Source organism: Pithys albifrons, chromosome 6 (genome assembly GCF_047495875.1).
Source record: "Pithys albifrons albifrons isolate INPA30051 chromosome 6, PitAlb_v1, whole genome shotgun sequence".
NCBI classification, from domain to species: Eukaryota; Metazoa; Chordata; class Aves; order Passeriformes; family Thamnophilidae; genus Pithys; species Pithys albifrons.
This window is the reverse complement of record NC_092463.1, coordinates 56,346,539-56,372,502: the sequence shown is the minus strand read 5'-3', so window position 1 is coordinate 56,372,502 and position 25,964 is coordinate 56,346,539. Positions and strand designations below refer to the sequence as shown.

The 25,964-nt window shown below is 43.0% G+C and overlaps 1 protein-coding gene across 5 annotated transcripts in view; it reads right to left on the bottom strand.

Moving 5' to 3' along the window:
- Positions 1–17,214, bottom strand: part of BMAL1 (basic helix-loop-helix ARNT like 1) — a 52,290-nt gene extending 35,076 nt beyond the window's left edge. For 2 of the 5 annotated variants that reach the window (XM_071558999.1, XM_071559004.1), the window contains exon 1: positions 17,040–17,149. The gene's annotated coding sequence lies outside the window, so the exon portion shown is untranslated. The other 3 variants (XM_071559002.1, XM_071559000.1, XM_071559001.1) reach the window with 3 other exon arrangements.
- Positions 17,215–25,964: the final 8,750 nt, after the last annotated feature.

Below are 25,964 nucleotides of genomic sequence, written 5' to 3'. Positions count from 1 at the left end.
TGTCTTGATTTCAATATTTCAAGTGAGAACAAGCTTTAACACAATTCACTCCTCTCACTGCCAAAGCACTGTTTTAGTACTTTAGTAGTTACTCCAGCTTCCACTCACCAAATCCTTCTTGGCTTTTGTGAGGTTTTCACTTTTCTTCTCCCCTCCTCTTACATCCAAACTAGGCAGTACACTCAAGCCCTGGCATGACTAATACTACCCAAGTAATATTTTCTCACCTGATTTTTAAAGTTTTTGCATTATATTAGCAATTTCTCAGCTGCTTAGGTTGAACCACTGCAAATTTCTTTTAGCCTCTGAAGTGCATTTATTAGGGTGACAATCCTATTTCCTGAATTTTGAGTTGAAGCACCTGGCCTAAATACTCAGAGATACTACATACAGATGATTCTGTTTTCCAGTCACATTATTACTACAGAAATCCAAATGCATTTGGCACATGTGAGACCTTTCATTCACAGATCTACTGCCAAACTACAACTAAATACTTTGTATCTTCAGGGAATAGAACACTGACATGATAGGGCAAAATTATCATGAGAAGGAGGTTGGTTTACTTATAGGTGGCTCTATTTATAGCTGCCACTTTCATTTCCAGTTTTTGCACACTCCCTGTGGTCCTGCTGAATTCCATGTCTGGCTGGAAGAAGCCATCCCTGCCCTCAGCACTCTGCCAGCCTGACAAAGCAAAGCCAACAGGCTGTCACTTTCCCTTCCATCCTAAAGCAAGCCCTGGGAAAAGGAAGATACTCTCATCCTGCCTGGAACCAAGCTGGGATATTCCTCACTCCAGCTGCCTCTCCACAGCTTCCTCTAGCCCACATATTCCTGATAGGTTCCTTTTTCCCCACTGGTTTCTTAAAAGCTTTTTTGGACTTCACACAAAATCAGCTGTCAAACACATACATATCACACCCATATGAACATCAATATTTCTTCCTTCAGACTATCTCAGTACTAGAGGCTCAGCCACTGGTTTTTGAACAGGAGGGCATCACAGCTTTTTGTTAAGTATACAAGCAGGAATCTGCTAAATAAAAAATTCCAAAGAACATACAAAGATGGCATAGATACCACATGCATTAAGTTAATGCGTGGAAATAGGGAATTTCCAATTTAAAATTATTTACAGATTTCCAGTTTTAAGAAAATAACCTCTCCCCACACCCACTCATGGAAATGGTCACAGTTACCTCACCCTGCACCTGGAGTCCCTTTGCTGGTGGAGCAACAACAAACACTGACACAAATAAGCTCAGCAGGTTGGCTTCCTGAAGTCACACTGTTTGCCAGTTAAATCCAAATCAAACTAGTGCAAACTGTGACAGTGAGACAATTTAGCTCTTGCATGTTTTACAGAAAACATGTGAAGGCACAAACATGAAGAGAAGATACATTTGCCATTTTCAGTCTTGTTGAATGCTTCAGAAGCAACAACCTCCCCCATTTCCAAAATCCAGGTTTTTCAATGAGCGATTTGCTGCTAAGGCTGAGAAAGGCAGCGTTTCCGAGCTATGACAGCTCACACTGGGGCATTATCCAATACTCTGCTCCTCAGAGAGGCACATAAAGCAGTTGGAACTGCAGTAACAGGGAATATGAGAAGTAGGGCAAGCTCCCAAGACCCCCCGGGCCAGCACTAATATTGATACAGCACATTCTGAGCGGAACTGCTGGAGCTGACGACTCCCCATGCAGCCACCAGCAGCTCTTAGCACTGCGGCAGAACAAGGCAAGTGGGACAGCAGGACAGCTCCCTACAGCCTCACATCTGACTTCCACCAGTTTTGAGTGACTGTGAAACCAAACAAGTCCTTTAACAGGACGTTAACAGTAAAGTTAGATGTGTCATCGTACCATACACTCAACACTTAAGCGACATCCCACTTCAGCACTAGGTACTTTCTACATTTCCTTCTCTGTTGGAGAGACTGGAATTTCTGTGCAATGTGGCAGGTCTCCAAGGTGAGCCTCAGACACCCCACAAGATGTGCCTCACTAAACACAGCATCTAAGACCTTTCTGTTTCTAAGGCTTTCAAATTACAGCATTCAAAGTAAGACTTAGTGGAGCAGATCAAGTGATCATTTAGGGAGAGACCATGCAGAATATTTCCTGTCTTTTACATTCATGTGCACAGTATCGAGGACCTCAATAACATCTATATGGCTTGGTGAAAGTTGTATTTGTCCAGCTCAGGATAAGCATGAGATATTGCTGAAAACTTGACAGACAGCAAAGTTCCACAGAACAGCTGATACAACATCTTAGTGCCAAAGGGAAGGCTCTACTTCCTTTTTAATTCTCTTGTCGCTCTTCTCTCAGAATTCCCTTCCAGTACTCCAGCAGAGACTTTTATGAAGTCCCCAGAGCCTGTCTGTACAGTGTGTTGAATTCACCAGGCTGAATAAAAACTTGACAGCAATCACAGTCTTCTGGGGGTTAGAAATCTCAACCCTCTGGCTGAAAGGTCGGATTATACTCAAGAGCAGCAAAAAGCAAGGGGATGAGACGTGTTGGAAGAGGGGATAGGGCAGAACTGTCCCCTTTCAACAACAGTATGTGGTTAAAATACCCCTGTCACGGCCTTTCTGCACTTTCAAGGTATTTAGAGCATTCCCACAAGATTTGTTTTCAACATGCAAATCCCACCATGGCTTGAGCATGAAACCTTTCCACTGATCCCCACCTGCACTGTGACATTTTCTCTGCTCAAAAGTTTGCTCTTTAGTGAATGACAAGTTATGAATACACAGACACAGTAGAGGAGTATTTCTATCCACTCTGCAGTCACTGCTTCAGTGGGAGTATAAGCTTTATTTTCTTGAGAAAGGCCTAGGGCAGTAGGAAAGCCCTTTACAGAAATGGCTGATACAACATACTGCTTTTTTTGTGCATCTATACATTAATGCTGATGCTGAGAACACCAAATTTCCAAATCTGTGATATTCAGCTGCCAGAGATACAGCTGGATGCAAGCCTCAGACTTGTATTTTTCCAGAGGCTTTTAAGTCTATGTTTTTTAACTTAAATCAACAGTCAAGTTTGAATGAGTACTTTTACATTACAACTGAAACTGAAAAAGCATTTTTAAATTGCTGTTATATTTAGAACAAAGACTCACATTCCCAAATCATGACAACCCTTATTAAAGGCAGAGGAATGATCAGGGAACACCAGCAATTCACTTAATAGGGTCCTTATGACATGCAGACATCTCAGCTGTTACAAAAAATAAATGGAAATACAAGTGGGGAAGAACAGTGTGTAACCCACACACAAAAAACAAGAGATAAAAAAATCCTGCCAAGACCAAACATGGGCAACTGAAGAGGAAAACTTGTTCAGAAAAAAACCTACCACAACCGACCACAGCCACACACACCACAAAAGGACTCTTCATAAAACTGAAGGCTGCATCTTTGCTCTTTTTTTTAATGATTGTTTGTGCTTGGATCAAAGATCCACCCATGTAACATCTCCCTTCCCCTCTTAAGGAAGAGGGGATACAATTCACAGCCAAGGGACCTCTGGCTACAATTTGGAGCAAAGGGATCTCTGACTAACAGTTGCAACCAGAAGTTTTTCCAATCCATTGTTTTATTCCAAAAGAGAACATTCCACGACCTACGCAGCCTGCTCCAGTGGACCTATGAAGGATCACTAGACAGTCCACATTCCAACACAAAAAAGCTTAAGTAGGTTTAGATGATCTTATTTCCGCAAGTAGGAGACTTGTGCCAAACATTAATAATGCAGTCCCTTAGTTACCACTTACAAATGCTCACAATTATTTACAGCTCCTGAACAGTACGGGGGATGGCTTGGACATCATCCAACAAATCCACAGCTATTTAAATTTATTAAAAAATGGAAAACCTTCTAGCTTCACTCAGTGGAACAAGAGAGGCAATGAGTTCTGCTTCAGGAAAAATGAAGTGAGCTCTTCAGCTTAAAAAACTGAGAGAGCAAAGGTCTACAAAATCATCAAATGTCACAGAGACATCAGATGAAGGCTCAAAACAACACAGCTCTTCACACAGGAGGTGGAAGGCTGTGGAGACTCCATGCCAGATAACTGAAAGGCTGTAAGTTCTTGCGGTTTCTGCAGAGAGGTAGGATTAGTTCATGGAAAGGAATTCTGCTGAGGGTTACCACTACACTGGGCTTGGGAAGTCCCTGAGCTAAAAATAACTGTGGGCCCTAGTCCTACCCTTCCTCAGGAGCCACTCACAGCCCTGCTCAAGGCAGGACTCTGCAGGAGTCTTGGGTCTTGTCATGGCACCCAATGGTCACTCTTGCCTTCCTCCAGTATTAGCAAAAGAGCATTATCTCAATTTCCAAATATTCAGACAAACTTCTACTTACAAGGATGATATATATGGAATACCCATAGAGAAAACTCAGCATATGCATCATACTCAAAAAACCTTTCTAGGTCCCCCCTGCAGTTACCACCATAGCACCATCCAGCACCAGGTGGAACATTTAGACTGAGTCATTAGCAAGGCAAGTGTGAAAGCTTCACTTATCAGAAAAAATAGCCTAACACAGGAAACCAGCTTTCGTCAGTGGAATTTCAAATCCAGTTCAAACAGCTAAACTCCTATGCAGCACCCAGGAACAACAGTGCTGAGCAGGGAACCACATAAAAGTCAGCAGGCACAGGCCACCCAAAACAAACACGCAGAATGGCAGTCCCTGCCTCACCTGCCCAAGCACTTAAGGTCATACCCGCACCTCTCCACTCACCCGAAGTCCTTCCCACAGTATGAAACTGAATTTCAAATCATCAACTAAGCTAACAATTATCTTTTAGAAAGAGGCCAAAGGAGCCAGCAAAGCAGGGAAACTTACGAATCACAGAATCATAAAAGATGGAAACAACTTCCAAGATCAAGTCCAGCTTTCTACCTTTGATTACACAAGAGGAAAAACCAAAGCAGACAAACATGCTTAGAACAGAAAAGAATCACATATTTCAGAGATATACAGTAGATATATTTCTTTCTAAATATTTTTTCAGACTCCTATTTTTCTGCAATGTTCATTTCACAACATAGCCTGGAGTCTCATGCACTATCTTGCCCTGACTTTAACAGAGAAATACATACCCTTTTTGTATGTGTTTCTTCCTCAGTTGCTCATCTGGTGCTCAACTGCAATGTTTTTAAGTATTTCTGCTAAAGCTCCTTCAGTTGTCTTTAAGGGTTCTGTCTCCTATTCCACATGAACTGAATTTATTCCGTGTTCCTAGTTTTACAAGCTTAAATTTATATTCAATAAATTCTGAAGTAAATCACTAAGCTGAAAATATTTACTTTGAATAACCTGACTGACAAATGTAAACGTCCTTTCATCATCTGCATGTTAGATCATTATGTCTTTGTTTATCCTGAGTATGAGTATCAGCTCCTCAGGTTTCTAGACCTCTTTTGCCTCCCTCAAGTATCCATGCCTGAAATTTTCCTCTTCTACAAATCATTGATATTAAAACTTGAAATCCTTATTTCAAAATAGAGAAGTGTTATCTTTTGCTCCCTGTAACTATTAAGATTACAGACCAAAAGTGAGGTTTGCTTTGCTTTTTAGTATTGCTGAACAAAACTCTCAGGTATTACATTGTATCTATACCTTACATGAGAATCCCCTGTAGTATTTTTAGCTTTTTAAGTTAAAGACTGCAAGAGTCTCTGCAGATAGCCACCTTGTCTCTGCTACAAGTCTTTCTGACCCTCTCTCTCCTTCTCAGACGGGTAAGAGCTGTAAGTCCTTCCGCTTCCTTCTACTCAAACACAGAGTATCATAGAGATAAGTACGTTTTATCTTAATGTTGATACCAGATTCATTCATATCTGTTCCCTTGTCCAATCACATGTTCTGCTCTCCTCTGCTGCAACAGGACCAACCTCATCTACTGTTTTATAGAACACACTGATAGGCTGTAATTCAGGCCAAAGTTTACTTTAGAAAGATACCCTGGAAGAACCAATATGTCACAAGAATCTGTTACCCGCCTCTCATCTTCTCTGTTCCAAAGCTTAGTTTCTCTTTTTCAGAATTTCCAAGCTTTCTAGTCCAAGTTTCACTAGGTGACCTATCAGCTACAAAACCTCACTTCATTTTCTCCTACCAGATAACCATACCAGGTCATTGGCTGAAGGATTAATCCAGTGAATTGCTTTTTTTCTTTGTTGACTAAGTTTAATTTTGTTCCTTTGAAAGTTTATGTTTGCAGAACAGTTCATTCCTTGAACTCTTCTCAGTTTCCTATTAACACTTTATCAAGACCTGGAAAGTACTAAAGTTGTGACATAATCAACATCATACATAGATCAATCTACCTTCGAATCCAGCTCAATATCCCTGTTTACCAAGCCACAAATTCTTTTGTCTGCCTCTCCAACGCTGCCCTGGGAACTGCCAGTCAATAAAGCCCTCCCACCCTCAGTCACTTCCTCTTGTAAGGGTGACACACAGGAACACAGCTGGTGAGCACTAGTTAGAAATGGCACATGGATTTCTCAAGCCACACAGCCTGCTGGAGTGAGAACAGACCAACCTGCACCCCTTGATTCCCTCCCCAGCAAGAGTCTGTTCTGCCATCACAGACCCTGACTGGTGTGACATCAAGAACAAAGCCAAGTGGAAATGGCCAGAAGCAAAGCTGACTAATCCTTGCGTAGATCAAACACAGTAACAGTATGAACCACTTTGAGTTTATTTAATATGTGGCTACACGGATTTTCACAGTGCAGCACAGACTCTTCTTTGGGAGACACATGTGGCAGAATTCACACTTTTTATTAGTTGAGAGGTCACAAATCTGACCATTTAACTCTTTGTAACTGCAAGAGTTGTTAAATTCATGGCTTCACCATTCAGCTGTGCACTCCCATACAGCACTGGCACTTATGCAGCCCACAGTGAACTGTTCAGATTAAAATTAATCCTGTAAAGAAGTAATTTAAGGAGAAAAAAAAAGGTTGCCAGTCTGAGTAGACCACAGTAGGGTGATTCAGCAAGTCAAACAAGTGGCTGCACTGTATAATGGAAGGGGAGAGATGGAAAGCTCACCAGCAAGTGTCCACATAACTTACCTCACACACACAGGTTAACTTCTAAAGGGATATTACAACAAGAATAAGCCTACAAAGTCCCCAGTGTAGCAGAAGTGTTCAAGAAACAGCCTGAAAAGCATTTACTTTGTTTACGAGCTGCTGCTTTGAAGAAACTTCCTCCTTTTATAAAGGCTGTTTTATCAACACCCAGGTTAAATCCATCTCCAGTACACAGAAGCACAGTCAAGAAAAGAGCTGGAGGAATGCTGTTCAACATCCAGGGAAGTCAGGTTTGAGACACATTGCTCTCTGTTGGAAAGGCACATAAAACCATCAAATATAATTGCACTGAGATGACTGATGTTTGTAGCCTGAAAAACAGGGAAGTAACTCTGAAGATAAGCAGAACACAACAACACGAGAAGCCACCAGGAACTGTGTGACTACCCTTATGAAGGGAGGAAGGCAAGGAAGAGTTCACATGTGGAAACGATTCTGAGGAGTCCGTTTCTGGAAGGATGTGTGGAAAATACAGAACTACATTATAAAGAATGATTGAAGAAAAACCCATACACTGCTGCCAAACAAAGACTCGGCCAAATCACGTCATAGGGAGGAGTTAAAGAGGATATGCTGGGTTGTATTTGGAGGTGAAAAACTATGGTACTTCACTACAACATGCAATTAGGTTTGCTAGAAAGGGCAAAGTTAACTGTATTTATCCCTAATATTTCTTTTTAAGTAGAAGCCTGCTAGTCCATCAAGATTCTTTCAAGTGTTAGAAGGGCAGGAAAGTTTATTTTCTGCTTCATGAAAGTCTTTGAAATTCACTTGCCAGCCACTCCTACAGGCGAACCCGAGAAGTTGCACCAATATTATCCTCTGACCTGGTTGCCAACACAGCATCGTTCCAAAACATCGTCATCACCACAAAACACACACACACAAAAGCAAACAAAGCACTCACAGAACTGAGACAAAAGGACAAAAAGCCACACACCAGCCATTTTAAGGGTGATTTTGTGTGTCTGAAAATAGTCAGAGGCAAGTTAAGACACCAGTTATCAGGTTTTCCAAAGTCGTCAAACAAAATTTAGCAGAAAAATGGAAAAACAGGTTTCATTGACCAGTAATAGAAACTGGTACTTTCCCAGTATTGTGAAGAACACCATAATTCCAGTATGTTTGGGGCTACAGGGAACTAGCAAACCACAGAAATGTCCTAAAACTAGAGGACAAGTCAGAGGAGTAAGCAAATATTTGTTTTAAAAAATAAGGAGTACACATCTGAAATCTGTGCCAAAGGAAGTATATTACACAAGTTCTACAGCACACCATGAATGAGTCCACAGAGGCTCAACCACTTGCCTTAGCAAATCCTGTTCTAAAAGGCATATTAATTTTGTCTAAAAAGCAATCAGAACTACTCAACAGTAACTTAAGCATTTAAAGGAACCTCAAAAATCTTACAAGGTTGAATAATAATCACTGATATGCTACAACACTACTTAGGTCTCTAATGAGGCACCAACAGATTTATTTTCCTTCACTTTTTTGTTGCATGGAGGATTTGTTTTGGTTCTGCTTCTTTCCAAGATGTGTAATTATTTGGCCTTTACTTGTGCTTATGTGCTCTGGGAAAAAAAAAACAAGTCAGTTCTTAAGCAGAAGGTATGGATTCTTCTGTTATCTGCTGACAAACTTTTTCTTACTTTCCTTCTATATTCCAAATTAAGTTCAGAAGTTCTAGTAAATCTTTTTAAGAAGTTAACATCACAGCCATACAAAAAGCTTTTCATGTCACTGAACACAAGGACAACTCCCCCAAGCAGCTATTTGACAGGAACATCAAGAACCAAGGTGTCAATACTTCCCTAAGGGGAAGCCTAGAAAACAGAACATGTAGACAAACTGACAGTGAGATGAGATACATGACAAGTTATAGAAGCATTCTTAATTGCAATTCGAGATTAATTTTTAATAAACAGACAGGTCCCCTCCTCAAAATGGAGCAGAGGTGTGGGCAATTAGTGGTCTTGGAAAAGAAAATCATCTGCCATTCAGTCTCTTTCCTACATTCCATTTCCTTCAGATTTCCTGGCAAGTCTGACTGGAGACATTGCTGGGTCTCTGCCAATTTTAGATAAATTATCAGTTTGACAACAACTTGGACGCCCAAGTGTTCAGCTCTGGCAAAGTCAGGTGATGGTGGTGAACAAGCTCCTCAGAGATTTGTGTATCTGAAACACTTCTATATTTGTTCATCTGGAAACCCAGAAGCATGTGGGCCAGAAAGGGGAAAGGGAAAAGGGTCAGAGGGCTACCCCAGTTACTCTTTCTTGTTATAAAACAGAATTCTTAAAAATTGGTGCAATAAATACTGAAAAGGTCCACTGTATAGCTCCAGAGTTTTTTCTGGCTTCTGAATTTTAGTATCAAAGCCAGACTTTTTTAATCCAAATTTTATGTAGATTTATGAAAGAAATGACCCAACACAGCTTAATCCAAAAATATCCTGCCACACAGCCTCTTCTTCCACATCAAGGCTGCAGTGTAACACATTTAAAACAGCGCTCTTCACACTTACTGCCTCTCCCACCTCTCCTTCAGGACTATTCCCCTCGTGAGCTCTGCTGCTTCCTAACCTACAACAGCAGAAACATTCATGAAACCACAAGTTGTATGGTCTCAGTAATCCCAAATCAATCATCGTTGGAGAAACCAGCCTCGAGTCACAGATTCCCCATCCCAATATCTTTGCCCTAACACATCTGCCACCACGGAGCAGAGGGACAGAACACACATATGGAAGTGCTTACCCAGGAAAGCATTGGAGTGTTGATGGAGGTTGCATTGTCCATATCCATCTGTTCAAATGATCATCAAAACTACTGTCCAAATTCATCCAGCTGTCTTTGGACGTTGCAAAGGATTCATGTGTCTTTATAAAACAAATTGCTGGGTACTAGATAATTTTTTTGGCTGTGGGACTTTGGTTTTTGTCCTGCCAAAGCACCTGAGCATAGCCCTGGTGATGCTGCCCCCAACAGTAGCATTTCCCACATGGATCCATGAAATTCTGCAAAAACACATCAGCCAGCCCAGAATTCTTGAGAGGAACATACAGATAAAGGATACAGTCAGAAAACTTGCAAAATGGCATCAGCTGTGCACCATTGCTAAAATTTGCTCTGAGGTGGTTAGCTGATAATCTCCATCAGGAATGAAAATGTAAAAACATCAGTTTCTACAACAGCTCATTGCTGTAATACTTCCCTCTGTTGGTTTTTTCCCCCCTCATCACTCTATTCTTGCTAATGACAAAGCATTGGGATAAGAAAATAAAGCAAGCATTTGCTATGGAGGAGTCTCGTGGTCAAGTCAGATAAATTAGGACAGGAATTACCTCATTCAATAAATAATGCCAAGTACAGTAATTGAGATCTCTTTTACTGCCAGCTGGGATATCTTAAACAGACTGAACTAGATTTTAAAATGCCATAATAGGGAAATACCCATCTTCCTGCAGCTTCCTCACAGACAAGCTGACCAAGTCTTAGATGAGAAAAAATATAAATATATAAAAGCCCTAGAATTTCTAGCAACACAAACCCAAAGTAGGATAAACTCAGTGCTCTTATTTCTGCCTTCCTGTTTAAAATAGGAATATCCAGTTACTGGCCTTGTATTTCTAAAATACAAATAACTTCTACTACTTCTAGAATTTGGACCCAAACCACATAGCAAGCACTTCACAACATTTTGAACAAAATATTCTTCAATTACAGAGCACTTCCAGCAACTCTGATGTTTTTATGTGACAAGTCCCTCTAAGAAGTCCCTGAACTTGACAAGTTTCTACAATAAACTGCAATATTCAGAGGCTGGTTTGGCCATTGCAGTGAAAAAATATTTTGAAATAAGAGAAACAGGAGAAACTCTATAAAAATGGGGAGAAAACAACACTATTTGTAATAGAAACTTCCAAGCCATAGTAAATTGGTATAGATTAAAACCACAGTATAATGTTACTCTAGAACAGCAAGTTTGCTTAATGTTCTGGGGCTCTATCAGATCCTTAAGGAAAAAAAATCCAGATACCAGAGCCTTCTAAGACCATAAACCCCAGTACATTTCTGGATTTATGAATCTGGGCCATATCCTGAGCATAACATTCTTAAGGATGTTGATGGCACAGTGTTAATACTGACTTTTTTTTTCCATTAACTCATTGAATTAATTTCCTCTATAACAAACCAATTTGTAAATGCAAATACAAAGATTACATGAAATGCCTTGGCAACAAAGCACATTGGGAAAAGGAACAAAGGAATAAATAGGAGTCCTGTTTCTCAGTCAGCAATTCCAGAACTTCAAACTGGAAAACCCAACGTGGTCAAGACAAGGCCAAAAACATATTCTAGTATAAACCTCAAAACTGAATATCTGATTTTTTTTGCAATGTATTCTGGAGCACAGATTCTATCCCTGCAAAAATGAGTAGGCCATTCAAGTCTACAGGCAAAATAAATACTATTTTAAAAGGTTCTACTAAGACTAATGAGCCAGTAGCCAAACTGCAGCACAAAGCCCAAAACTCCGGGGATTTAAAATACAATTATCAGAGGTCCTTGAGTGAAAGGTAAAGATAAAAGCAGAACTCAAACCAAAGCCATTTTGCTGCCACTCTCAACACAACTACAATGCACACACGCAACATAAAGGAGAAAAGTTTTGTTATTTTAATAGAGCATTTTGATTCAAATTGGAACAGAAGTTGTAAATTTCATAATCCACAGATACAGAAATCCATTCAGAGCAAGTCAGGGAAAAAAAGCCCCAACTAAACAACTTCAAGGAAACTACAAAACTACCAGTTTTAAAGACAGAAAAAATACTCTTTAAAAAAAAGTTTAAACAAAAGTATATTAGTTTTATTTTGGTTTTCTTTCCTTAGAAAGTAGCTTTTCCTCCTCGCTTCACCCAATTAATATTCTGCACTACAGTGTTATTTAGCAATATCTACCAAAGTCTTTCTGATTTTATTCTCTTTTGTTAGGCAAATTATAAAAGGCAAAGGCACAGTAAGGAAGTTTCCAAGATAAAAAGAACTTGGGATCAAGAATAATATTCATTTCTGAGTTCTCTGATAGTCTTAATTCATTCTCCCTTCAAAACCTACATCAAATCCAAATGAATAATACTGGATAACAAACTTCAGAGTTTTCTCAGTAGTTCTGCATCAAGAATACATCCAATCTTTGAAAGACACAGGTCCCATTAACTAATTTTGAGCTGAAGAGAAGTTCTAGCCAGGTGGGGGTTGGTCTCTTCTCCCAGGCACTCAGCAATAGGACAAGGGGGCACGGGCTCAAGCTCTGCCAGGGGAAATTGAAGTTGGAGATCAGAAAAAAATCCTTTCCAGAGAGAGTAATCAGGCATTGGAATGGCCTGCCCAGAGAGGGGGTGGATTCCCCATCCCTGGAGGTTTTTAAACTGAGACTGGCCATGGCACTGAGTGCCATGATCTGGTAAAGGGACTGGAGTTGGACCAAGGGTTGGACTTGATGATCCTGGAGGTCTTTTCCAACCCAATCCATTCTATGAGTCTATGATTCTATGACACAGAAAGGAACCAAGACCAAAGGCTGCAATTGAATAAGCACCTCCGATTTACTATAAAATGCCTTCCCATGAAAGTGATCTCAGAGTCAGGGTGCCAACACACAGCTTTGGAATTGCCAAACATCCTTCCCAGTGGTGCAGCAAGTGCACCTCAGAAAAGGGATTTCCACCACAGCCAACCAGGGAAGGAGCAGTATGGATTCAGCAACGTGTTTGCTGCTCACACCAGAGCCCCTGACCTGCCTCCCGCCCGTGGAAAACAGAGCCCACTGACACTTGCAAGGGAAACACTGTCAAAACAGCCATGAAAACTACAACCTCTCAGCTGCTCGCGCTCCCGTGAATGGGTTTATTTAAAGTTAGCACAGAACATCAACACCTTGGGCCACAAGAAACCTGGCTAGTTAGTTCGTCATTCTAAAATCCTGCCAACCATATTTCTTGCTCTATAAGTAGCCTACTGGCACCATTCCTAGAGAAGCCCAACCTACTGAACTCCAGCAGAGCTCCAGAGCAGGGTCACAAGCTGTTCTGCCACCAGCAGCTGACCCAGAAGTGCGTCTGACATAAGAGACATTGGATAACAGCTTCTCAAATGGCAGGAGGCTGAAAAGGTTACAAACTCTGAATGCACTCCCTAAGAAATACCTGACGACCTGAACATGGAGAAGAAAGATGAATCCTTGCAGGCAAGGAAAGGAACTAGGAAAACAAACAAACCTGCACTTTACACATGAAACACCTACCATCAGCCAGTTCTTGAACTGAGTAAAACTATAAACCAGGCACTTTAGCAACAGCTAAAATAAATTTGAAATAATACCAAACACAACAGAAACTATCGATCTTCCTTGGGGCAAAGACTGAAATGCCAGATTTTTTTTTTAATTAATGAATATTCCAGACTAACAAAGCCTAAAGATGCTGTTTTGATCTGTGTTCTTCTGCAGAATGGATTAAAAGCGAAATTACATTTCTCAACATCTGGTGAAAGATCAGGTTTCCAAGGAGATGAAGTCTGGCCTTGGATAAGTAGCCTAACTGCATTTTTTCAACAAATTGAGGTAAAAAAGGCAGGTGCAATATGCAGTTTATGCCAGGGACTTAGTCACCTCGACATCCACCTCATTCAAGGTGAAGTTCAATTAAACACACATCCCAGGTTATCTGACAATACTGAAAGTGATTAAATACAAATAAAAACTATTTGATAATTACCACGGAGATCTCCTCACACAAAACCCCCTCCCTCAAAATTTAAACAGGCTTTCTAAATAACCCAATACACCAGTTCTTTAAAAGAAAAGCACTTTCATTTTGTAAGTGTATCATTTTGTGTTCTGCTTCACTGTCTTGAGTTTCAGCTACATAAATACCAGAGTATGCAAAGTTCACCAGTTTGGACTTGATCTCACTAAACCTGGAATTACTGCAGTGCAAGACAACCATACACATATGGATAGACACGTGCACACACACCACAGGCAGAGTGAACCTCTGCTTTACTTTAATCCATTATCTAAAATCTATCTACAGAACCCCTAGAGAGACTGCAAACCGCAGGCTGAGAATGTGTCTTTCACTGTGTCTGAAAATGCCATAAACCACCTTATTTTCATCTTCAAGCATCTCCAAAACACGGACTGTGACTTCCACGGGTTGATCAAGAACTTCCAACAATAAGTTCAAAAGGTGGTGCTGAGTCCCAGTCAGCTTCATCTCTGCTACTGCACTTACCAAAATCACTAATTTCGGGCTGAAGTTCTCAAATGACAGATAAAACTTAAAGTTTCAAACCATGTTTCATGCATTAAACAGAAAAACCTTAAGTATTCTTTAGATTCTGGCAACTTACTGAGAACCAAACAGCAATGCAAGATTAAAAATATGTACTTATTTTGGGCTTCTCTTTGCAGTCTATAACATGTCTTTATTGAGGATGACTAACTTTAGAGAACTTTCTAAGACTTGGGGATATAGGTAGCTGCTTTTCTGCCCTCTGTCAGAAACAGACCTGTGGACAAAACTGATGATAAAGGGTAAAAACGAAAAGCATGCAGGTTACAGAACTTCATGAAACAGAAGGTCACTTGCAGGATGCACCAAATTCATTCTGTTTTACTTAACAACAATGTGTCCCTTCAGGTTTTCCTGTACCTCCTGTCAAAGTGTAACCATACAGGCAATTGGCTCTGTGCTGGAAACAGCTTAAACTATTGAATTTGACTATTGACCTGCCTGTCTCCTGGTATTCCTAGCAGGTTGGGCTCAATTTCCTTTGAAATATGGCTTTACCTGCAGCACCCAGGCTGCAGCCACCACAGCTGATCTTGGCTTTGCCATCATAGCCTTGCATGGCATCAATGAACTGTGTGCAACTCTGAGCTCTGCCAAACAAATGCAGTAAATCCTCACTGTTCTTACTGCTGTTTTTCCAAAATAATCTTTGAAACCACATATTTGCAGGAAAAAAAAACAAACAAAAAACCAATAAAGTCCCCCTTAAACATCACTTTCCTAACACATCCCAAGCAATGGTCCCCAAACACAGCAGGGCTCTTGGGAGCCCATGGTGACAGGGACATGGCAGCAGTCCCTAATTCCAGCTCTGGCTTAGTGGAATTCCAGTTACAGCTACCTTAGTTTACTGACACTCAAACCAAACAGCCTCCCTCACATTCCCTGTGGGAATTCCCTCTTGCCTAGGCACTGTCCCAAGGAACTTCTACAGACCTGGAGCCTACACAGCCCCTCACATCACACCCGGCATCCAAACAGACAATGGAAACAACACAGCAGGGATAAACCAGCGGATTTACCCAACAAAATATTGTTGCTATAGACTATTTTACACACTAAATTTTCACAAGTAGGCACAAAACCCCATGAATGGCCATGAGAAATACAAACCCACAGAAGTCAGAAGTAGTAAAGCCTTTCCCCTTAATAAGCAGCTGTGGTTTAGAATAACCAGACTAAGAGGTCTGTAGTTCCTGATGCTTCAAAGAGCTATTTACATTTGCATATTCCTAGAGGATACAAAACACACATTCTTGGCAGGGCAGAGTTTAACCTCAGGCTTCTGCAAGACCGTTTACCGAGACAGTTAGTCAGAATCAAGGTTAATTAAAACAAACATCCTTTCTTTTCTCCCCTACAAACTGAGCCGCAGCCTGTGTATTATTAGTCACTCCCAGCTAAAAAGTCCTTTTGATTAAGCAAAAGATACACTAAACAGGCAGGACTGATACTTTTTTAGCTTATTAAATGAAGAAACATAGCATCATTTCGAATGCTGAAATTCTAGTATTTAAAAAAATTCTACTTAAAGACTGAATTTTGAGACGAGATTAGATTTAAAATTATTCAAGCAGGTGATCACTCTCTGTGGCTGACCCTTTCTACCTCACACACTGAGAAAATACTTTAAAATTCCTGTAAGCACATTTGCTTTCAAGGCAAGAAAACACACCCACTTGTTCCTTCACCGTTATTTTTCAAGCACCAAAACCTTCCCAAAACTGTTATAACCGAGGCAGCAGAGTAACAGAAACCTCGGCAATTAAAAATGCAAAACGATTCCTCCTGCCTCCCCAGGCGCAAAAACCCCGATCCCGGGCAGCCACCCCGCCGGTCCCGGTGTGTTCCATCCATCCATCCATCCCCTCTCCCCGGGCAGCCGAGGCGCTCACAGGTGTCAGACCCGGAACCGGGGGAGTTCCCGGTGGGGCAAACCCCGGGATGCAACCTGGGAGCAGGCGGGACCGGTCACCGTGCCACACGCCCACAGGAATTCCCAAACACCATCGTCGCTTCGGGGCTTCACATGGGGCCTCCCCGAGCCCCGGGGTGCTTGGCAGAGACCCTGCACGGACGGGACAGCGGCCCCTCCGTGGGACCCACCGGAGCCTCCCAGTCCCGGGGGTGCCGCGCACCGGGACGGGGGCATAGCCGGGCATAGCCCTGCCAGACCCACGGCGGGACCCCGGCACGGCTCGGCCCGCGGGGCCCGGGCCCCGCTGCGAGTCCCGTTCCGCCCCGCCGCGGTGCTGCCACCACCGCGGGGCCACGCACGGGCGCCGCTCTCCCGCCGCGGTCCCGGCTCCCGGGGGAGCGCAGCCCTGCACCGCCGCCGGGGGGTCGCGGCCCCCCGCATCCCCCGGTCGGTGGGTCGGTCGGCCAGCCCGCCCTCCCCACCGCCCCCCGGCGCTGCCGGCGCTGCCGCTGCTGCTCCGGGGGCGGCTCCTCCGCCGGGGCCGCGCTGCCCCCCCGGTCCGGTCCGGTCCCGGTCCCGGCCCCGCCGCCCCCCGGCCCCGCGCCCGCGCCCGCGCCCCTCGCGCTCACCGCGGGCTCCGCGCGCCCCTCGCCGCGCCGCGCCCGGCCGAAGGGAGGGGCGGGCGGGGGTCGCGGCCCCCCGGCAGCGCCGCACGCCCGGCGCAGGCAGCCCCCGTCCCTGACCTACTTTCCGCCTGGCTTGCCACCCGACGGCGCACCACTAACCTACTTTCCAGCCAATGGCACCCTCCCCCGGCCCCGCACCGGACGCGCCCGCCCGCCAACCGGAGAGCGGCGCCGCGGCGGCCGCGGCCAATGGACGGCCGCAGAGCCGGCAGCGCCCGCCCCCCCGGGCGGCGGCAAATCCCCGCGCGGCCCCGCGTCGGCGGCCAATCGGGAGCGCGGGCCGGGCGTGCTGGCCCCGCCCCCGGCGCGCGGGGGCCGCGGGGACCCGGATGTGGCGATGGCGGCGGGGTCGGGGAGGGGTCGCGCAGGGGTCGTGCGGGCTCTGCCCGGGGCGGCCGGGGGAGTTCGCTCTGCCCGCGGATCCTCCCTGCGGTGGTGCCGCCCCGCGGCTCCCGCTCGCTCCCCGCCCCGCCCGGGGGCTCGCCCGCGCCTCTGCGTCACGGCCGCGTGACGTCAGCCGTGGCCGTGACGTCACGCGCCGAGGTGTGAAGATCATGGCGGCGCTGCCCCGGCGTGGCGTGCCCACCATCCCTCGGCGGCGCCAGGCCCTGGAGCCCGCCCCGGCCCCTCAGGAACGGGGCTGTGCCCTCCCGGCCTCGCCCTCTGCCGCGGGGTGACCACGCACGGGGCAGCTCTCAGGGCCTGCACACACCGCCCTCGGCACGCCGTGCCCTTCAGCCCCACACCACCTCACTGCCGTGTGTGTCGGCACCATGTCACCGAGTTGATGTTGTGTCACACAGCTCGCTCCTGAGTCTGCCCGTGACAGCCTCGAGGTGCCTTCAGCCTGTCTGGGCAGCACGTGTGTGACACTGGTGTCACTGTCACCAGCACTCGGGGTGCTGGCATTGGTTTCATTGTCACCGGCACTCGTGTGTGGTGCTGGCGTTGGTTTCAGTGTGACCAGCACTCCATTTCTGGTGCTGGTGTTTTCACTGTCACTAGCACTCCATTTGTGGTGCTGGTGTTTTCTCTGTCACCAGCACTGCATTTGGGGTGCTGGCATTGGTTTCATTGTCACCAGCACTCATGTATGGTGGTGGCATTGGTTTCAGTGTCACCAGCACTGCATTTGTGGTGCTGGTGTTTTCACTGTCATCAGCACTGCATTTGGGGTGCTGGCATTGGTTTCATTGTCACCAGCACTCATGTATGGTGGTGGCATTGGTTTTACTTGTCACCAGCACTCCATTTGTGGTGCTGGTGTTTTCACTGTCACCAGCACTGCATTTGTGGTGTTGGCACTGGTTTCATTGTCACCAGCACTCCCCCATCTCCCAGCACCACCATGCAATGCCGGTGCCATCACAGCACTGATTTTGGTCAGCGTGGGAGAAAGGCTGCAGGTGGAACATGGCAAAGCCATCCACTGCACCATAGTATAGCCTAAATTTAGATAATCCACGCCACAGTGCTGGTCTGGAAAGGGGATGTGTTGCAAGAACATGATCTCAGTTTAGCTCCTTTCAAATGCAAACATTGGCTAAACGTGGTTGCGCTGTTGCCACATCAGGTTATCATTGCCACATTGTAATTATCTTAACATTTCCTGTCCTGTGATGCCACATCCCAAAGGTTTGGCCTATGTTTACAGGTGTAGCATCACCAGGGAAATGGGGATTGCAGCAGCATCCCATCACAGTGGGATTATGGTGATCCCAGTCCATGTCACAAGGTGTGGACTCATCCTGTGACACCATTAATGTTCCGTTTCCACCTAATTGACTTGGCCTAAACACAGGCAACAAGTGGCCCCTGCTGGATACAAGCTTTCTGTTCATATCGGGATGTTCCCAATGGAAGAGAAACCCTCCAGCAGAACAAGTTAAATGGAATACCATAAATCAGCAGGATGGAAATGTACACTGTGAAAAAAAGGAGAAAATGCATATTTTTATTTTTTCAGCAACTGTTTTAGCAGTGCTGCTTTGATCTTGCTTAGTGCACAGAAGTTATGGAGGTGGAGAAGTCTCCTTGACTACTTCTTTGTAGTTTTGATCATTGTTTCTACCCATCTGTGGAAATAATCTTCCTTATGGACTCAATCACATACTGTCAGTTTTAATGAGCCCAGAGCCTGTTGTAGGGAATGATGCCAAGAGTAATGATCTTTAGCTATTTCTGTAGAAAAGCAGCTTCACAGGCCATATGTCATATTTCCCAGTAAATGATTGTTTTGAATTGTTTTTATACTGTAGTTTCTATTCATGAGATATTAAAGAAAATAACAGCATCTGGTTAATCAAATTCTGAATTTCAGCGTATGATGATATATATCAATCCAAGTCTTTAAAATAGATCCTAAGTTCAGTGCAGGCAATTTCTCTCTCTAGGTTAGTAAGTCATCTTATGATGACTTATGGTGACTGTTATACCTTAAAATTTTAAGGGTGAAGAGCTAAGACAGTTTGAAGTTTCACAAGACCTGAGTTCAGCTGCTGTTGCCAGAAGAGAGTCTGCAGCACCTTTCTACCACTCTTCTACCTCACAGGCAAACAGAAGAGGTGAGGATGGAGCAAGAGAACCCCCCTCAAACTGTGGGGGCTGCTGGACAGAGGAGCTCAGCTTAGGGCACTGAGCACTGTGTGTCTGATACAGCAGCAAAAGTATTTCCTCATCCAGGCAACTTGGACCTGATTAATTCTCAGATTTTATCATTTTTAAGAAGGTACATTAGATCTAAAGCAGAAGTTTAACTGCCTCATGAACTATCTTAATATGTTAATGGTTGCACCATGTTTAAACACAGAAATTTAGACTGTACTTTGACTTAAAATTAAGATTTTAAACCAGGAAGAGTGCTCTATGTGGCAATTGTACTGAAAACTTTTTATTAATACAATATTGTGTTCCAATTGATTCACATTTGAATGCTACAGTAAACACTTTTCTGGTCTTGGGGTTTTGATTTTGTGTCAAGAAGAGCAGGAGGTGTGATCTTAAAATGCAGCCTGGTTAAGGTATCATAAGGCCATGCCAGTGGTTTCACTTTAGAAGCTGCAATTTTTAATTGATTTTTAAAATCTTGATGATTACTTCCATGCAAAAAAAAAAAAAAAAAAAAAGGAATCTAGTTCCTCAACTGATAACCCAAAAGCTAGTAGGGTTTTCTTTTGTTTGGGCTGGTTTTCAGGCAGGGGTTGCCTTCAAACAGTCTTGATCTGGAACAACAGATGTTCAGAAGTAACCAGCTAAATTAACCCTTTGATATTTCATGTTTTCTCTGAAACGTGATTCATAACCCCAATTACAGTTACAGCTCTGAGTCTTTGGAGTGCAAGTTTTTGTAAAATAGTTTGGGGATAGTATTTTATGTGTTTATTTTTTAAAGGCTTCCAAAATATGCCCAAAATGTGCTATAAATTTTACAATCTAACTGATATATTTTAGCATCTAACTGTGGATTCAACTACTTTAGAGCATTTTAAGCAGTTGCTGTTTGTTTATAGGTTTTCAGACATGCAATATTAATTAACCTGTCTAACTCTTTTTTCCAATCTCCTCCTCCATCTGACTCTAGACATACAAGCTACAATCTTACCTCCAGCAGGAGAAGTTACAGCTCTCAGAAAATTAACAAGACCTAATAACTTAAATACCTGGATTTCTTCTTCTGTCTATGCATTGAACAACCCAGAGATGTGCTGAGCCCTGTTTCTCACCCTGCTACACCGAGCTGGTACCTTGCTTCAACCCACTTACAAGGGCAGAAGAAACTGGAAACTGTGGCTTGGGCTGTTTGCAGACTGGTGCAAAAAACCCTCACAGTGGTGGTTTGCTTACCATACTCTGTCACCACTCATGCTGGATGGGGCAGGGAGGGGGGCAGTTTTGGTGTCCAGCCTCCTGCACCATTTTTATAACCTCTGGGGTGGTTTACCTTTGTGGCAGGTGTGCTTGCCCTGACTCTATAGCCCCTCTTTATGTGAATTTCGTGCAGCTTCTGGGGCACCTCTCCAGCAGGGTGAGTGCAGAGGGGGACCCTGAAAGTGTGGTGTGGTCTCTGGTGCAGGGGTTTTCTCACCACACAAAAAGCTTCTGCTCTAAATGGGTGGATGTGGTTTCAGTAGTGGATGTTGCCATTCCCACCCGATGCCCCTCTCACAGCTGGAATAAATCCTGTGACTCAGCCTCTCTCCAGAAATCCCAGTAAATGCTGTGTACGTCCCCTACCCCCTCTCCCTGACAGCCTTTTAGAAGGCTCTCTTAATTTTAAGTTTTTGGTTGCTGTTTCTTGCCCCAGGAGGAATGCAGATTCAAAATTCCTTTGGTTTTAGTCCTTGGGGGTGGCAGGCTCACAGCACAGGGACAGGGGGCAGTCAGCAGGACAGCAGATGAGGAGAGGAGGGAGGTGCCTGTGCATGCTGAGGGGTGGCCAGGACACCTCTCTGCTTGTGGTGGCTCCAAAGCTGGGGGGTGGCTGTGAAATCTCTCTCTCTTCAGGCCTTCCAGACAGGCTGCCCTAGACCTCTCCCACCTCTGGGGATAATCCCCCTCTACAACCCTGCCCAAGTCTCTCAGGTGAGAGCATCTTCCCATGATGGCTCAAAGCTCTTCAAAACAAAAGTTTTATCATAACAGGCTATTACAGACTCATTCTTTTCACAGTTCATTGAATTCTTGAGGTATTACAGCATCTAAGCCAGGGGAATATTAGGTTTTTCTGCCTTGGTTTGTAGAAACACTTCTTACTTTGAAGAGTGTACCTCCTACCACAATGTTTCTAACTTTGAGCGTTAAAAATCAGAAATATAAAGCAATAAATGTTGATTTTTTTCATGTACCTGATTCCTTCTGAGCTTTTAAAAACCAATTCTTCCTCCTCCCAGCCTTTGTCATCATTTCAAGGGCTAAAAGCTCATTTCAGACACGATTCTTATACAATCATTGATTTCAGCCCTGTGGTCTCTGAGAACACCAATTAATATTTGGAGATTCAATAGGAACTCTCAGGAGTTGGCAATCCACTGTCTGGCAGCATGACAACAACAGGAAGAAGAATCTAAGGAGTAAAATGAGAGTCAGGGAGTTAGGAATTTCTGAGTACTTCTCCGCAATATTTTTTCAATCTTTATGGAAGGCTCAGGACAAAGGATTTCTATCTTTATCTGTATTCAACCTTAATGAAGGTTGAAGCACTTCAGAGTTTGACTTCATTAAAAATTTATGGAAGCTGGTTTGTTTTTCAGAGACAAAGTCTGAACTTGAAGGAGAAATGGTAAATATGTTAATAAAAGTGTAGTAAGTAAAATATTTTAAGTTAAAATATCTCAAAGGCTACAGCATTTTCAAATAAAAGCATTTCCTACTTTTTTTTTAGAATTTTGTTAAAATGTTTACTGAAGTTTTACCATTTTTTTTCACAAAAAAACAGTATCCATTTTTGGAGTAATTTTGAGTCAACACCATATTTATTGCTTACTTTTTTTTAGGCATCATGTGCTTAAACCTGAGGTTAGCTGGTATGAAAGTCTTGCCATCCTTCACCAAAAGGTAATGAAAAAAGCCATTTTGTTAGAGGAGAATTAGACCAAAGACACTCTTGAAATTGCTGGCTGCATTCCTTCGAGATTTGTTGAGGACACCAGAATTCAGGATAGAGTTTTGGTGCCTTTTCTTGGTAGGGATGTTACAATTTTCTACATTCCATTGGCAGCTGTATCTTTGCAAGGGACTAATTGGTTTCTGACTAACACAGAAAGCTTTAGCTTTTATAGTGCCTTTTTTTCTCTTTCTTATCTGGCTTTTATCCTTTCATCCAAGAGTGGTGGCAGCTTTACTTGAACAATGGTATGAGAAATATAATCTTTCTCATAGAACACTGAAAAAAAATATCTGCTAGACATTCGTTGCTGCATTTCAGGAGAGTAACAACACTCCACTACGGTAGGGTGAAACTTATTTATTATTAGAATAAAGCTTCATTTAAGAATAGCAAAGTTTATGAAATCTGTTAGCTAAATTTCACAGAACAGCCAGAGCAAGGCAGTAAATGTGCAGCTTTGATGTGAAGGTAAGAATTAGCATGGAAAAAACCCACCAAGACTTTTCCTTTTGGTAATGAAATGAAGAGAGGATGAATTTCAACTAGCTTTGATTTGCTTGTTTTAAGGGGAAAATCAGAAGCAGAATCAATTGAACAGAAAGGTATAGGTGGAATTGTGTCATTCAAATAATAATTTTTTTTAACTAATAAACAGCCACAGACTGTATTAATTAAGTATAATATCCTCCCTTTTACAGATTGGAAAAACAGACCTGGAGATTAATGAGTTGGCCAGGATCACACCCACATATTAATTCAGATGCAAAGCCACAATTAGAACTGGAGTAGCTCATGGCAGCCTTCTAAAGAGTTTGGTAAGTCACTCAGTACCTCCAGTTAGTTTTTCACATCAGTTACACAAAACATAGTACTTGTTTTCCAGTTATAAGGAAACCATGATGTTTAGTTAGGACACATGTTTTGAGAAGAAGATATGCAATCTGTAAGAATTAGGGGCTTGACTTTCTTTTCAGTTAGGGCTAATAACTCTAATGGGAATTTAACATTCTGTGATTAGAGGATGGTGTGATTTGAATCAATTTCTTTAGGATTTCCAGGTTGACAGGCTGTAATATGACAGCAGGATGGTGATTTTTATTTTTTGGTGCTTCGTGTTGGAAATATACTGCACCTTCTGGAGTTTTTACTTAATTCTTACACAGCCAAAATTCAGCATTGGGGCACCTGGAACGAGGCCTGCAAACTCACATGGCACAGGTTGTACTTCCCCACAGTATTCCTTGTTTCTGTCCCCTGTTTTAAGGCTAACATGCTTTCAAAGTTGTGATTGGCTCTGAACAGGAAAAAGGGAAAGAGCATTGCATCTTTTATGATAAGCTGGGAATTCTCCATTGTCTACAGACAATTAAATAGTCTGTTAATATTACTTTGATACAACAGAATGTTAGATAAACATTTTTGTTGCCAGAGAAAATCATGCTATTTTAAAAACAGAGCAAAAGCAGACTGCTTCTGAGGCTTATGAGTGCATCAACCAGTAGGTGTGCCTGGCGTGTTGTAAATGGGAAAGGTGGGAGGACTCTCTCTTGTTATTAGTACATGTAGAAAGACAGGAAGTACTTACGGAAGGTTTCCCTCTTGTTCTAAGTTCCAGGAAAGTTATTCAGCCAAATACATGAATCACAAAGCAGACTAAAAGGGAGTTTCTCTGTGGCATGAAAATAACAATCTTAGAGCCTGAAAAGTGAAACAATTCATTGCTTTTTTTCTGCTGCAGATTTTTCATGGAAAATTGCAACCCCACGACTATTTGACAATGAAATGTCTTAGTGCTTGAAATGTGAAGTTTATATAAGAGAGAGCATCTTACTCATCAGCTGCTCTATTTTAAGCCCTGTTCATCATGGGGACTTTCATTTTGTGATCTGTTTGGACAGCAGCTGGTGCATTAGAGTTTTACTTTAGCTGACATCCCTACATTCTAAAGGATACTTAACATAATCCTGTAAAACCTATTCTCATATTTGTGCCCAGTCACTCATATTCCATCTTAGTGTCTTGTCTTTTCCCATGTACATTTTCTGTCCATTTAATTTTTTAAAAAAGGTCAATTTATCAACAGCATTAAAGTTAGTCCACACTGATGTTTTGTGGTGATGTGATTAAAATATATATACAGCATATGTCAGAAAATGGATGTGCCATTTCAGTGGCTGAAAAAGGCAATAAAAAGGAATCCATAGTAACATATGTTGGGGATAAATTCCACTGACTAGCACAAATAATAGAAAAGAGTCTGCATTAGTTAATTGTATACAAAGACAGTCTACATACAGGGTTTAGATTCCCTTGGAGATATTTACATTGTGTAAGTGTGAAAGGGATGCTAAGTTGCAACCTAATTCCAAAATCTAGCAATTATCAAGTGGTTTTCCTCTTGCCATAATGTCCTAACACTTCTATCTGTTCATGGAGATGCTAGGGGAAAAGATTGATGAGAACAAAGGACAAAGTATGGGCATTGTTTAGGTATGGCAGGCATTGGAGCCTCGAACATAGCATGAAGTGGAGTTACCTGTCCAGCCACCTTGGAATGCTTTTCCCTGTCTCCCACACCCTCTCAGACCCTCCCTGGATCCCACCAGCCCTTGAGTCCTGATGTAGTTGCGTGACTTGCATACTCAGGAGCTGTGCTGTGGGGTGTGTGAAGATTCAAAACTGAAGCTGAGAGGTGCCAGAATATCACACTGATGAGTTCAGGTGCTGTAAGGATAATTTGACTCTTTTCTCAGCAGCAAAACTTGACTAGGAAAGGTAGAAAGCTGCTTTTCTTGACACATTTTATTTCCCACATAAGTCAACTGTGGCATCCGTTGTGTTTTGTGTGTTTAGCTGACCTTGGTTGTTGAAATCTTAAGCATCAATGCCATAATAAATATATTCTCAGTCTCTTGGGTTTTAATGGGGGGAATTTAACAAAGGAAAACAAGGGGACTTTAATCTCCACTTGTTCACCATTAGTGGTAGCCAGGAGGTTCTGCCTCATGTGACTCAGAGTGTGTCCTCAGTCATTCAGCTCCACTTCTGTGCTGGCCTTGTATCGACCACTCATTTCTCCTGCAGTTGCCCAAACAGTTTGTACTTGAATCAAAGCTACAAAGCCACCTACCACATCTGATACAGGTCCCACCCTGCCCACACCCACTTCATGACTTCATGAATCTGGTTATTAATTATGTGCATGTCACTGGGAGTGGCATAAATCTGAACTATTTTTGTATACTGCACTTCCTTGATATCCA